Source organism: Camponotus floridanus, unplaced genomic scaffold (genome assembly GCF_003227725.1).
Source record: "Camponotus floridanus strain SB8 unplaced genomic scaffold, Cflo_v7.5 scaffold90, whole genome shotgun sequence".
NCBI lineage: Eukaryota > Metazoa > Arthropoda > Insecta > Hymenoptera > Formicidae > Camponotus > Camponotus floridanus.
This window is the reverse complement of record NW_020229861.1, coordinates 626,425-640,264: the sequence shown is the minus strand read 5'-3', so window position 1 is coordinate 640,264 and position 13,840 is coordinate 626,425. Positions and strand designations below refer to the sequence as shown.

General features: G+C 29.6%; 1 protein-coding gene and 1 pseudogene across 3 annotated transcripts in view; one reads left to right on the top strand and one right to left on the bottom strand.

The window, feature by feature from the left end:
- The window catches only part of LOC105249612 (connectin), a 265,723-nt gene that overhangs the window by 131,473 nt on the left and 120,410 nt on the right, over positions 1-13,840 (top strand). The gene's annotated exons all lie outside the window — the stretch shown is intronic.
- Positions 11,290-12,042, bottom strand: LOC105257431 (annotated as a pseudogene).

Below are 13,840 nucleotides of genomic sequence, written 5' to 3'. Positions count from 1 at the left end.
AAAATTTACCTTCAATGACTTTGATGTTAATACATGTTATTAAGATATATCTCTGTGTGTGTGTGTGATACATAACTCTTATTTTCAATAGATTTTAGAGCCATCAATCATTTATTAAAAAATTATAAAGAACTAAAATAAAATAAAGAATATATAGAATATAGAATATATCTTACTTCTTGTGCAAAAGTAGGAACCTCAACAAAACATGTACCATCAAATATTTATTGAAGATAAAAAGTGAATGAGTAGGCAGATATATCCCCAAGATATCTGCACCCTCTCATTCCAAATTTTTAATCTACTCTGACCCAACTTCAGATTGGATTAAACGTAATCTAAAATTTAGTTAGGTTAAGTTGGAAAATTTGAGGGATGAGTGTGCAGGAGGAAGGGTGGAGCTTTTTTGTCCATCTATTTTATTGAATATACAGAAGCGCTTTTTTTTAATATTATGGTTAAACATAATTTTACTAAAAAAAAAAAAAAATATATATATATATATATATATATATATATATATCATATTTATTTATTTTTTTCATTTAATCATTTCAAATTAAGTGCAAAAAGAAACGTGATCAAAGCTGACATACATTCAGTAATTAAAAGCCTCATGCAATTCAGAATTATTACTGTGCAAATTATTCCATTTCGCATATTTTCTATCTCAAAATAAAAGTGTTTGATTAAATCATATTTCCTTTTACGAATATTTACCGATAAATAACCTATTTGTATATAAATGTAACATTGTACTGTACACATATCATTGAATTTTTTTAGATGCAATCATGTGATTTTTACGGTAATTAATTTCATTCGATTTATAAAAATGTAAAAATAAAATTATGGAGGAAATTAAAATTTTTGAGATTATATATTACACACACATATATATATATATATATATATATTTTTTTTTTTTTTTTTTTATACATTATAAACTATTGAATAAAGAAAGTTGTATGTTTTAAACTTTGATTTTAATTATTCTATTTCAAAATATTACAACATATAGAATAAAAATTAAAAAAGTTGACTTATTAAAAATACAAATTTATTAATTTAAAGAGAGGAAAACAAAATAATCTTGAAATCTCTAGAGAGATTTATTTAATAAATAGAAAACTTTATATATACTTAAACAAATTTTGAATAGTTAAGAATAGCGTGCTTGTAAATACACTAACTGTTTTCTCAATATCTCATTATATATATTTTTGTTAAGAAACATTTATTTGTAAGTTTGTAATTTGAGTGTTTCAATATTTGTAAACATTTGAGTATGCCAATATTTATATACATATTTATATACATATAATATACAGAACATAACTTGAAATGTACGCGAGAAAATTAATATCACCGTATTTTTTATCGAAACATAAATACTTTTTTCTTTTAAAAAGTTTTTGAAACCGTACTGTTTCTAAAGTATTGCGATTAAAATAATGGAACGGAATTAATATAAAAAAGAGATATTTTACGTTTTTAGCAATTTTAGTAATTTCCTGAAAGGGCCATTTTATAAGTTTATGAACAATTTAACTTAAAATCGAAATTGAAACTGTATACTCAATATATCGATTTTGTTTTCTCGTTAAATTCTGCCTTGGAACCAAATAAGTTAATAAGATTGATGCTGTTTAATCCAATGCAATCTAATTTTACAATTATGTCTTTTTCTATTCGTGGCATATGCTGGCTTTTATAAAAAAAAGTTTGCAGATAGAAGTCTTTATTATATTAATCAATTTCCTTTACTAAATCTTATCCGACTATTTCTGCAAATAATTTTTTGTTTTTTGAAAAATGGATGTAATTAAATTGTTCATTTATCTACAACATCCTATAATATTATAATTAAAGAATTAAATTTACAGTAATAAGTAATTTACAGTAACAAACAATGTGTGGTTTTTCTTTCTCCCTCGTATCTTATATACAGAGTGTCCCAAAAGTCCCGGTCGAATATTTCATAAACTATGCACTTTAGAAAGAAATGTTTCAGACAAAAGTTACATGGCTTGAAGGGAGTCATCAGATAGTGGCAATGATTTGATGGGAGAGTCATTTGAAAGTCAGTGAAGATCACCGTCAATTTTTTAAATGAAACTCCCTATTTTTTATTAAATATTCTAGTAGCTCACGTCGAGAGTTTTCCAAAACACTATAATTAAGTTAGTTTTTATTAAGTACTTTCTGAATTATGAGGCTTGAAATCATTTCGTAATTTTACATAAACCGTAAAATATCTTTGTAAAATATTCATTTTTTGATTATCTTACCTTAATACTTTTATGTATAAAATAATGAGAGGAATTAATTGGTGTAAAGAAAAAACGTAGTTGTTTTTAAGAAAAAAATATGTAATTTGCAATTAACAATTACATTTTTTTTTTTAAACAACAATGTGTTTTCTTTACACCAATTGATTCCTTTCATTATTTTGTACATAAATGTATTAAGGTAAGATAATCGAAAAATGAATATTTTACTAGATATTTTATGGTTTATGCAAAATTAAGAAATGATTTTAAGCCTCATAACTCGAAAAGTACTTAATGAAGAAATATTTTATTATAGTGTTTTGGAAAGCTCTCGAGATAAGCACGAATATGTAATAAAAAATAAAAAAATAGGGGGTTCCATTTAAGAAATTGAAGGTGATCTTTACATCACCTTCAATAGACTCTCCAAGGTCAAATCATTGCCACTGTCTGATGGCCCCCTTCAAGCCATACAACTTTTGTCTGAAACATTTCTTTCTAAAGTGCATAGTTTATGAAATATTCAACCGGTCCGGGACTTTTGGGACACCCTGTATAAATGTATTTTATTTAAAAGTCTTTCCTCCTAAATATATAGAACGTCTTAATTTTTCAAGAAAATTAAGGACTTAATTTCGCAAAGGACATTCTTTTCTGACTCCTCCTTTAAGAAAGCAAATCTTGCAGCTTACTTGCCATTTTCCGCTGCGCTTATTCCCCCCATGCCTCAGTGAGGATGGCGAGAGAAAACCCGATCTCGATGTCACAGTTGCTCTGCTGTTGCGGAAGAATCATGGACGCGCGAGTTTACGAGATCGGCATGCAAACTCGTCCTGGTCGTGAGAAAGAGAAACGAATCGCCTTTTTATTCCTTCGACAAAATCGATACTACTCGGCGGGGGTCTGCCCGTATCAACGTGAAAAAGGGCGCCGTACCCCACTCCCCTCGCTCTCTCTCTCACGTCCGCTTCACATTCCCCCCCTCATCGAGGACGGACGGATGTGAGCGGGCAGAATAAACACTGCACGGCGGAATTTCCAAAGGGTTCCTATACCATCCCTCCTCTAACATGCGATCGACAGCAGATGCCGAACTTAATAACGATTCGTGTTATATGGCTGTGATTGAACAGTCTTATACGTTCGTTCTTGTAAACGGAATTGACGATATAACATCTGATTTGGAAACATTTTTTATCAAAAATTCCCGAAATTATAAACGATTGAAAACAGAAAGGCGTTTTTTGCAAACTAAATTTTGTAAATAAAATTTTTTTACCAACCAAACTTTGTGAAGTTAAAAGATTGACAAAACTAATTTGGATACATTCTTCAATTAATGTTAGGAACTTACTTTAATAGAATTTTGATTTAAGTTTAATTAGAAAGATATGGTAAAACCTGGAAACTTGCAAAAAATAATGATCGTCCTCGACATTTTCGCCGAGGAATAATTGTCACTAATAAAATTAATTAAAGAATCTGTTATTAAAAGGACATTTGGTGATTTTGGAACTTGTACAAATTATATACTTATATATAAATTCTTTAATATTACATTAATATTTTATTAATTTCTTGCTTGCATAATTTCGTGGTTCTGTTTATGGGAATGCGTATTACTTTGTCTTCTTTACTTTTTTTAGATCTTGGCTACTTCTGCTTATGGACAAATAATATTACAAAAATAAAAATAAAAATAAAAATAACATTTATATGCATTTTAATTTTATCAGCCCATTTTTTTGAGCATTCTTCGTTTGTTTTATTTATTGCATCCTAACGGACTGCATCAACAAGTTTTTATTTCATTTTTCCCGCACAGCTCCGATCTGCGTTTTGGAGCACAAGTGAGTGACTCGCGGCCCTTCAAGCATTTCCATTGCGTTATGTATCTTATTTGCGAGACTTAATTATATTATACATTTACTCCTGACTTTAATTTTAATTTTTAACTTTGTACGGTTGCGAGTTTTTATATCTGACATCGTACTGACTATATTTGTATATTTTTGAATTGTTTTTTCTGTGATTGACATTCAAAAGGATCCGGAGAGGATCGAAACGTTTGCTTTTTTTCTACAGTTTAATTGGATTCACAATCATGCTTTTTTAAAAAAATAATCAATATGTTATACTTGATCATTTAATATCTTATGTAATACTTGATCATTTAATATCTTATGTAATAATTAATTTTTGATTTGAATTTTACGTCGCTATTTACGTCGTTCTTCAACGCTTGTGGTGTCATTTGCTTTTTGTTAAAATTTTTTATGTTTAATATTACAAAAATTTTAATTTTGCTTTATTAGTTAATCTTAATTTTATTTTAAGATTACAAACTAGATTATTACATGTTGTAATATGAATATCAACATTAAATCAAAAAACGTTTTCTTATTTCATTTGAAAGTATCAATGTAAAATTGAAAATTAATAAAAGCCATTCAATAAACAATTTTTACTGTTATTATATGCTTTTATTATATAATGATAAATGTCTACATTATCTGCTATTAATTAATACTATTTACTGAACAATCTGCTAAATGATTGTATGATCTCTGGCTTCTAAGATCGTTAACAAAAGCTTTGTTTGAATTGAAAAAAATGGATATTAATTAATAATAAAATAGTACAAAACAATAATTATCAATATGTTTACTAATATTGTAAATTTGCAAAGAAATATACATTTATATATATATATATATATATATATATATATATATATATTCTCTTCAATGTGGTTTGTATTACAATAGTATAAATTTCACTCATATCAAATATCGCATCACAAATTTCATAGCAACAACTTTAAAAACGTATTCTCTCTTTTTTTGTAAACAGATATTCCAGCAATTAATAAAATGATGACAATTTCTTTGACACTGTTTTTGTTTATTCGTCATTTATTATTCGTGGACTTTGAAATATTCAGAACACACCTTCCTTATTTTATTTGAAAACTTGAGATGGCTTAAAAAATATATTAGCATTCATGAAATGTGCATATATGACGTAACATATCTAGAAAGGATTAAGTAGATCATATTCCTTATTGATTGAGTTTTAAATGGTTAAACATATATTGACTATATAGTTAAAAAGATTATTAGAATTTTTTAACAAATATTTCTCTCTCTCTCTCTCTCTCTCTCTCTCTCTCTCTGTAATAATGATTGATAATGTGACAATATTTAATAATCTTCGGATTGTGACATAGTTCTTTAATCACTTGATTAGATGTTCTACAAATTCGTGATCAATTTGTTTATCATTTAAATTTAATTTTATAGTTAATTAACCAAAAGATACAAAAATGTAAAGAGAGACTAAATATACTTTTCGCTTCAATCAAAACAACAATTACAACATGAATAGAATTTAAAAAATTGATTAGCTAAAACATAATTTTTACAAAAATGATATTAAAGGAAAAATATAAATTAATGGCAAGAAAAATTACTGAAATTAAAAGCAACAAAATCATATTTAAATTTTTCTTCTTATTTTTTGTTTTTAGAGAAAATTGCGTCAGTTGTAAAATCACAGCGACCATATATGTTTAGAAATTATATTTCTCGCTAGCTGGGTGGCAAGTCGCGTCGCAAAAATAAAATTCAGACATGAACAGGTTGTCAGCACCGATATACTTGGTACGCAGCTTTTTGATAATAAACAATTCATAGACAAAAGTATATTAATTTTAAATATAATATGATATTTAATAAGTTTAATAATTCTGTTAAGTATAATAATTAATTAAATGATGTAATTAATAAATAATATTTTATATTTATTTATTATTTTATATGCAAATAAAAATAATAATTTTTAATAATACTTTAATAATATTAATAAATAAAAATAAATATACATCTTTTGTATTATTAAATTATTATTGTAAAAAAGCATTTCTAAAGAAATATTATTTTAACTCAAATTTTTTAATTTTATTTTTATAATTGTTATTTTGGCCACATACATTTAATTTAATGCCTTTTTTCATTGATTGTATCTTTTTTTCCAAATTTTACACATTTTACATATGTAAAGCTTGTAAAACATTACAATTTATTACATAAAATATATAGGTTACATGTCTATATAAAAATTTATTCATAATAATATTCATAATAATATTTATAATAATATTCATTATAAAGAGCTAGGAAAGTAGAATTAAAATTAAAATATATTTTATATTACATAGATAAAGGAAATATAATATTTTGCAATACTATAATACTAACTATATATAATACTACTAAGATTGATTTGAATTACTGGAGCCAATTCTAATAATTTTGACATGTTAAATATATCAAAGTCACAAGACCAGTTACCTTCAAAAGATTTTAGCCATTATTTATTAAAAAATGATTAACAAAAAAATAAAAGTTCTGTTATTTCTTAATTACTTTTTTTAGTGAATAGATAATGAAAGCTAATATTAGATTTAATCGAATTATACATTTTCACGTTTTTACGTAAGTTTGTAACTATTCACGTAATGCGAAATCTATTCAACATTTCTCAATGCTTTCAGTGCGAAATGAGATTTAGATATAATTACATTATTCCATATGAATTTCCCACTTTCCATGCGTGAAAAGTTGGAAATCCATATCGAATCGTATGTACATGTATTAGATCTCATTTCAAATCGAAAATACTGAACGGAATAGATCTTGCTTCAAGCGAAAAGTTGCAAACTTAATGAAACTTCGATGATTGAAATATTTATCATAAATATTCCTTCCTACGAAATTAATATTTACATATTTACAGCTATATTTAAATAATAACTAAATAATTATAAACTATGTAATAAATGTTTTGCGCATAGATCTACGCTACTTTATATTAATCTTACTTTATATTAATGTGTATTTTAATTTTCATATTAAATTTTAGTACATCACGAAGATCCAATATTTTAGTGAGAAGTAATATTTTTATATTACTTAAATACACTTATTAATTTGTAAATTAACAATGCGCGTCCATCAATAAAGAAAGGATTTTTAATTAAATCGAAGAATATTTACAATATTAAAATTTGTGTCAAAACTAAAAATATTTTATAAATCAATAAATCAATAATATGTATAATGGAATGTAATATGCATAATGAAATGGAAACATAGATAATTAGCAAAGATTTATACGTTGTCAGTACATGTTATGTATGTATCTCTTTAATGAAAAATATTTTATAAATAAAATTCGAAACGACATATATTTAAGAAAATCAAGAGATAAATTTCAATATATTACAATTTCCATCAGAAGATTGCTAATGACATTTTATTCCATTATAAATGTTGTTATACTTTATATTAATTTTTTTTTATTTTTTACGATCTCCCTTCATATTTTTTCTCGCCGTCTCTTTTATTTTCTTTCAATTTTTTTACTCTTACACGCTTTCTCCCACTTTCTCGCTTTCCTTCATCCTTTTTCTTTCATTTTATTCTATTTTTTTTACTTATTTTCTTTCCCTCTCTTTTATTTTTTTTCGCATTTTTTCATTCTTTTCATCTCTTTACTTGTTATTTCTCATATACTATCGGCATCTTAAGGTCCGTACAAATTTGCGGTCTATCTTCATATCGTATTATTAAATTATCATATCGTATTATTAAATTATCGCGTATAAAGGGATGCGTTATAAATCGTGCATATTGATATTGTGCTGATCAAGTGCATTGCGTATCCATACAACTTTTAACATTTACATGATTTGTACACTCATCCCTGTTCCATAATCCACGATGATACGATATAAGGATATGCAATAAATCTGTACGCGCTTTTCTTTTATTTCTATTATTTCTATCACTTTTCTTACGCTTTTTCTCACTTCTTCACGTTTTCTTGCTTGTTCTTGCCTCTTTTTGTTTTTTTCCTAGTCTCTTTCATAGAGATTCAATAAGATTTAAAGAATAATATATTATAAATATAATATAAAATAAAATATAATATAAAATAAAAAAAATATCATTTGTAAATTATATTACTATTGTGTCTTTTAAGAGACTTTTAAGTAATTTGATGTAAGAATTTAAAAAATGTGATATATTTATTTAAAAAATAATTTTTTGAGAAAAAGGCGAAAAGACTTCATGCATATATTCAAAAAATTGTTGTAAATAGTATTAAACTCTCTTAAAACTTTCTACAAAAGCAATAATATCAGAAAATTGTGACGATTATAAATAAGAATGATACATTCTAGAATTTTAGTAATTATTTGTTTTAACGGACAGAAGTTGAATAATTTTTATTTTGATTTTAATATTGACCTTATGATTATTATAAAGGTTAAAGACTTTGGTTTTAAGCAATAATTACGTATTTTTAAAATTATGACGTCAAGAAAAATACTATATTAAGTATATTAATTGATTTATTAATTTATTTATTACTGCTTATATCTGTTTCACATATCGTTTTGCAGTAACAGAATAATTTTATATGTTTTATACATGGATAATTACATTTAAACAAAGATTTACTAATATAATTATTGTACTAATTGCACAAAGCAAATTCAATTTCAGATCGCTCGGAGATGCAAAATATATAATATATAATAACTTGATCAATAATTACATAATTCCATATGGGTTTGAAGTTTGCAAATGTAAAGCGAATGCTAATATAAAGGAATGTTCATAGACAAAATTAAATTTTTAATATTCAAAAAATTACAAATCAACAATTTTTATCTGTATTTGAACTTTGTTAAAAATTGCAGACTTATAAAATTGCAATTATTAATGCAAAGTTCGAACTTAAGTTTGTCTTCAGTCACGGAATCTTAATTTTCCGTATTTTATACTTGCTAATAATCTAATCGCTATTCTCGGCTTATAAGTATCCTTGGCGATACTGTAATTTTCGCTCCAGTTTTTTTGCGAATTCTTTAATCTGTAATGTGAGAGCGTTTGTACAGTATTTTTGATGTATAAAGTTCATGATATTTTTTACGACCAGTGTATCTTCTGTATGAAATGCGAGAATTGGTGGTTTAACAATGTCCACATATCTTAATTTGCTATTCCTGATAGACTTTCTAACTCTTACATGTCGCAACTGCTAAAATTTCATTTATTTGATCGAGTAATTGTTTCGAAAAGTAATCGCACAATTGGATCGCTATATTGCCTCATAATTAAATTCCTTAGATGATGAAAAGAGGTTGTAAGTTTACCATCTCTCACCTCATAACAGTAAAATATACGGCGAAGTCACCTATCATCTCCTTCGTTGTAACAATTTTCCTTTTGATAGCCTCATATTTACCATCTTGAGAAGGTGTATGTCTGATTTAGTGCTTTCCCAGAGAGTTGAGCAACGAAATGTACTTATGCTTGAAGTAATATCACTATTCAGAAATGTCAGCTCGATATGCGCAAACCGTAAGCATAAGTTTTGTTTATAGAACGGCGATAATGCAATCTTACTAGATTTACTAGATTAATGACTAGCTGGTTTTCTACTTGATCCAATGTGGGTTAGTGCTTGTTTGCTATTCGTGGCCATACTTTTGCTGACCTGGCACAGAACCTGCTGCAGAACCCTCCCGGGATGTCAGGCGCTGAGACGAACGATTCGCTGGCATGATTGCGACCACTTGTTGCGCACGCAGGACAATTGAGGACAATTGAGATGTTTGAATTTACGAAGAAGCTGTTCGCAATCATGTTGGAATTATCCACGATCGAGGTTACCAATATATAGTGCGATTATTTGATTTTGATTGTAACTCACTTGCCTACATTTCAAGGAAAATTTTGGAGATAAAAAATACTAAAAAATAAGAACTAGCTATAAATATATACGGGTTATATATGAGTGGCTCGGATGCCAAGTGGTACAAATTCATCCAAATTCAATTTCGAGTTAAAGTGCAAACAATGCGATTTATTATCTACCAATATTTGCTATTATATATATGAATGATGATAATTTACGTTTCGTAAAGGAAAATTAGCGTAATTAAATTTTGTCAAAATTTATCTAATTAATCTAATTAATCTAATTTTAATTCAATCTAAATCAAAATTTATTTAATTAAAGAGATATTTTATCATAGTATCTCCGTTCATAGAGTGCAAAAAATACAGAATAAAAGTGACAACATTTTTATTATGTAAAAGCTATCGATTAATTCTATCACAAATATAATCAAGCCAAGTTATTAATATATGTGTATATGGTTGTACGAGTATATGCATATTTATATGCATATTTATATATATGAGTGTGTGCGTATATTATATTATTTATATATTACTTATATATTTTAATATATTGAATTTAAAGAAATTTTATATATTATTTTATTTTATATATAATTTTATATATTATATTATTTTATGTATAATTTTATATATTATATATATATATACATATATATATATTGATATAATTGAATTTATAACGTATTTTCAGTTTTCTTGAACAGTTTGCTTATTAATACCCAATCTGCTTGCCAATTGTTACTCTAACTTAACAAAATATTATCATATATCTTGATTCTATTGTTACGTCCAGGCCCGAGGGAGGATGGGCCGAAGGAAGGGCGTAATACTTGTATCCCGAGAACAGATGCCTTAAGGACAAGTGTCTCGGGTCGAGCGAGCCTGCGGGAGAGCCAAAGATAGGTCAACGACAAGGGCCGAGTTTACGCTATTTCTGTCCGCTTGACAGTCCCCTTTTTGGTAAAGGAACTTAACCTTTTCCCTTTTTCCTTTTTACCTGGGACCAAGTGCGATTCAGGAGCGTGGGTGATGAGGGGGAATCGATTGAGTTGAATGCGAAAGAATAAATTTAATTGAATTTATTGTACGAGGTGTGTTAAAAAAAAAAGGTAACTTTTTATTTTTCTCGAAAAATATTTATTTATTCATCAATATTTATTTTGTCCCCTTCAAAGTAATCCCCCTCAGATATTATACACTTGTGCCAGCGCTTTTTCCAATCCTCGAAGCACTTTTGATCTGCGCTTTTTGGTATGGTCTCGAGCTCTTCCAGCGATGCGGTCTTTATCTCCTCAATCGTGGCAAATCTCCGTTCTTCTTTCATGGGTCTTTTCAGTTTCGTCACCAGTTATGACCCTTTTGAGCAAATCTGGATCGTAGTTGACGGCATTCAACAGCTCCTGAGCAATGTCTACGCGACGTTGTTTTTGGTCGAAATTCAGCAATTTCGGAACAAACTTCGCCGCCACACGTTGCATGCCCAAAACACCCGAAAAAATTGCATGGCATGAGCCAACCGATATGCCGACATCCTCAGCAACTTCTCTAATAGTGATTCGACGATTCTCCATAACAATTTCTTCACTGCTTCGACGTTGTCATCGGTTGTTGACGTGCTGGGGCGTCCAGGGCGGGCATCGTCATTAACATCTTCTCGACCTTCTGTGAAGAGCTTGTACCACTTATAAACATTTTTTTTGCTCAGAGTAGACTCGCCAAATGCCGCAGTCAATATTTCAAGTACGTCAGAGCACTTAATTTTATTTTTCACACAAAATTTAATACAGATTCTCTGATCCATTTTTTTCGATAGCAAAAAATCGCCAAAACACGTCTAACCATTATATCTGTGAAAAACAAACCAAACATGCAAGACAGCTGATAATGTCAACATATGTTGGAGACATGTGTACCAACATAACAAAAAAAAAATTCCAAAATCGAATGTACGTAGCCCGCGAAATTTGAAAAGTCACCTTTTTTTTAAACACACCTCGTACATTATATAATGAAAAAAAAGATTATATAAACATTTTGATTATAGTTCTTTATGATCTAATACAATATTAAGTGAGTGAGTGTGTGTGTGTGTGTGTGTGTGTGTGTGTGTGTGTGTGTGTGTGTGTGTGTGTGTGCGTGTGCGTGTGCAAGAGAGAGAGAGAGAGAGAGAGAGAGAGAGAGAGAGAGAGAGAGAGAGAGAGAGAGAGAGAGAGAGAGAGAGAGAGAGAGAGAGAGAGAGAGAGAGAGACGAAGGGGATCTCAAGGTCGGGAGGATATCTTTCTCGGAAGTATTCTATGGGCAAGGCGATGGGCTTATCGGTGAAAGGTGTAAAGCAGGGGATGGAAATAGCGGAAGGGGCGATGCGGAGAAAGGCCTTAAGGGTTGGAATGTGTATGGGGCCAGGGCCCAAGGTGAATTGACCTGAAATGATGGGGTCCGTGTACGGAAGGTAGGTTAAGGCGAGAATTACAGCGACGTTCCGATTGCTAAGATCAATGTCGGAGAAGATAGGGGGAGGAAGAGCGGGAAGAGAGAAGAGATGAGAATCTAGGACCGGTGCGTGGGCTGGAGAAGGAAAGGATAACGGCGGGAAATCAGGCGGATGGTCAGCTTCCGTGTGGTTCACGGGAGAGTAACTGGGAGCAAGGGTTCCAGGAAGCAGATACGAGGAGTAATTAGGGGGAGAAGTTCGAGGGGACGGATATGAGGAGTCTCGCGTATCTCCTTGGATATGATTTAAGAAAATTCGAGTGATGGGAAGATTCATGTTTATTTCATTTAAGTTTAGTATGAAAGAAGGGTCGGCCACAGCCCGCGCCAGTAGTCGGCGGGTACGATGATTGCGACGGTATCAGACCCGCTTTGCTTGGACTCTAGTGGATTTCCTCGAAACGGGTTCCACTAGAGAAGCGATTATAATAAGTAAAGGAAGTAGATGGGGGGAGAGGAACTTCGTAAATAAAAAAAAATACTTATTATTTGTAGAAAACGAGAACAAGTTGATAGTAATTACTGCTGGGCCCCCTTGGCGTCGAAGATGACAAAATATTTGCGCTGACTCGATACTGTTAATTACTTGTCGAAAACGAGAACAAGCTGATAGCAATTGCTACTGGGCCCCCTTGGTTTTGAAGATGATAAGATATTTGCACTGACTCGATACTGTTAATCTCGATATAGTAATGATAGTAATGATAATAATGAATATCACGAAGGCTTGAGGAATATTTTTATAAGTGTCGATTTGTCCGAAGTTCGCGCTTATATATCGTTTTGGATTACCTTCTCCTAGCGTGAGGAATAAGGGAAGTTGACGAATAGAAACCCTCGTTAGATTTCCATGATCTCCTCCCTGCCCCTACTTATGAGCATTTTAGAACAAATGTAACAAGTCAGAATTTTATTACATTCGTTCGCGAATAGGAGAGCATCTTCCAAAACGGGGGACTTAGGATTTTCAGTATCGGAGATGGTAGTAATTTATGCTTTGCAGGATGCTAAAAACAAGGGATGGCTTTTACTATCCTCTTGAAATAAAAATGGGTACGTGTGTCGCAACATCCGGTCACTCGCGTTTCATGAATAGTTTCTTTTATTTTCTATAGCTTCTTTAGATTTTATGAATTTTTAAGTGATCAGAAAATATCAAATTTGTCTGACTGATTGGCGCCTTAGTTAACCAGATGCCACTCTTTATAGCCCGTTAATATCTGATTGTCATTTTGGAGCATTTACTGAGAATCCCATTTCAATTTAACTGTCATTAACGATTTTGGAAGTCGTGCACG